Source organism: Aristolochia californica, unplaced genomic scaffold, assembly GCF_029961685.1.
Source record: "Aristolochia californica isolate CCGP_79_NKW_82.1479 unplaced genomic scaffold, dmAriCali1.0.hap1 SCAF_4, whole genome shotgun sequence".
NCBI lineage: Eukaryota > Viridiplantae > Streptophyta > Magnoliopsida > Piperales > Aristolochiaceae > Aristolochia > Aristolochia californica.
In genome coordinates, this window is record NW_027182103.1 from 28,605,079 (window position 1) to 28,607,217 (window position 2,139).

The following is a 2,139-nucleotide window of genomic DNA, read 5'->3' on the forward strand; positions in this document are numbered from 1 at the left end:
CCCTGGTGTCTTTGGCTCTCTTTGGTGCCTTTGTGAGCCGTGCTAAAATTTCCACAGTGGATGTTTTGACACCTTAAGTCTTCATTGGGTTGATTGTGGGTGCAATACTTCCATACTGGTTCTCCGCTATGACCATGAAGAGTGTGGGAAATGCATTTCTTATTCTCTGGAATTTCACTTCCCTTTCTAAGACACTAGAGAAGCTACAGGAAAGAAGGAGAAGTGAGCTAAAACTAATGGCGTCCGAAGATTCTGTGCAGCAGAAATTGCAAGAGCTGCAGAGACAGCTGGGGAAGAAACAGACTTTTGAAGAAGTCGTGTCTTTGATCCAATCCATTCTTCTTGAAACCTATTCTTCTTCTTCTCCGTAACTTCATAAATTCATTTATTCTGTAATTTGTCGGGCAGCAACGATCTTGCAGACTAGATGTACACCAACGGGATTCTGGCATGCAGGTTTGAGGCTTTTTGAAGATGCAGAACGCATTGTTGCTGAGTCTTCACAAAAGGAGCACCTGGGAGCATGCATTGCTAGGGCTCTTGAACATTTAGATGAGGCAGAGAATGGACCCCAGGCCTCAGACTCCACACCAAATACTCTGTACAGAGATTATATATTTCTGTTTGAAGGACATTTAACAATTGGACTTGAGCCCCGGCCACCTGGATGGCTCGTGGCACAGAATTTACTTACAACTCTTGCTACCACACAAGAGCAGGTTAGTACTACTGAGTCTTCTCAATCCCATGGAGAGTAATAGAACAAACGATTTTGGTCCTGATGCTACTTCTGCAATGTTGGAAGAGTTGGTAAAAACTATGCAAGAAATCAGTGGTTTGCAGGACATTCATTCTGTCATTGAAGCTTCACTACAGGAAATCGGTGCTAGACCAAAGAAGCCACCTCCAACCTCAAAAGAGATGGTTGCAAGGCTTCCAGTCATCACAGTCACACCTAAAATCTGGGTGATGCTAGGGAGAGAGACAGAATGTGCACTTTGCAGGGAGAACTTGGTTATAGATGACAAGATGCAGGAGTTGCGTTGCAAGAATTTATTTCCAATGGCTGGATGAGTATAATTCGTGCCCGATCTGCAGTCATGAGCTACAAACAGTAAACCATGCATATGAGAGCTGGAAAGAACGTGAAAATGAGGCTGAAGAAGAAAGGAAAGGAGCAAAAAATGCACTCCGAGGTGGAGAATATATGTTGAATACTATTGGTGCTTCTACCACAGTATAGTACTTGGATAAAAAAAAATTGTTAATTTTCAGAGGAAACTTTCTGCCAACTGGGGGAACTAGTGGAGGGTTTCAAATACCACAATCTCTCTGTCCGGGGTGTTACATTGCAGCGCTTACACCACTTATGTCATCCTATGGGTTGACGCAGATGCCACAAATGCTACTTGGGGAGATATGGCAACATTTTGGCAAGCATCCCGATCTTCAAGCTTGAGGACAAGCTCTTTCTCCAGGAGGGGTGTAATGTTATGAACTCAATAGCAGGCCGAATCATGCAGAGATATCATGGCTGAGTCAATTACTTTGGCTGAGTCAATTTCTTAGTTATTAAGTTACTTACATGTTAAGTTATTTAGTAAGTTAAGTCAATTACTTAGTCATTAAGTTTATTTACTTTAAATTCCGCGGAGGGGCAATCTATAATTTTCTCTTGAACCATGTTGACGTGATCCCTGTTTAGGGGTGTAAGGAATGGAAAAGAGACAAGTCTGAATTTAGATTAAACAGAGGGTTTTGAGTTCTCCTAAATGAGCTCGGGGGTATACTTTCTCCTTAACGAACCTAGGGTTTTCAAGCTTCTTTTTGGCTTGATATTCTTTCCTTCTCTATGAATCGTTGTGTTAGATCCGGGATCATAATAGCTTCCCCTGCAAGAATGGTATCCAAAACATCATTAAAGATCAATTTTCCATTACTTGCATAGGGTCTGACCGCAAACCTCTTAAGTTCCCAACAATTTGACAGAGATGCCAAAAGATTTAATGCATGAACCTTATCATCAAATTTAATTTGAACGGATGTCAATTGATTGACAATCATGCTAAATTCATTTAAATGTTATGCTACTGATGTTTTTTTCTATCATCTTTAAATTGAAGAATTTTTTTGCGTTAG

At 41.0% G+C, this 2,139-nt stretch overlaps 1 pseudogene; it reads left to right on the top strand.

Annotated features, from left to right (window-relative positions):
• The first annotated feature begins 236 nt into the window (after nucleotides 1–236).
• On the top strand, nucleotides 237–1,762 carry LOC137963184 (E3 ubiquitin-protein ligase AIP2-like; annotated as a pseudogene).
• The last annotated feature ends 377 nt before the right edge of the window (nucleotides 1,763–2,139 follow it).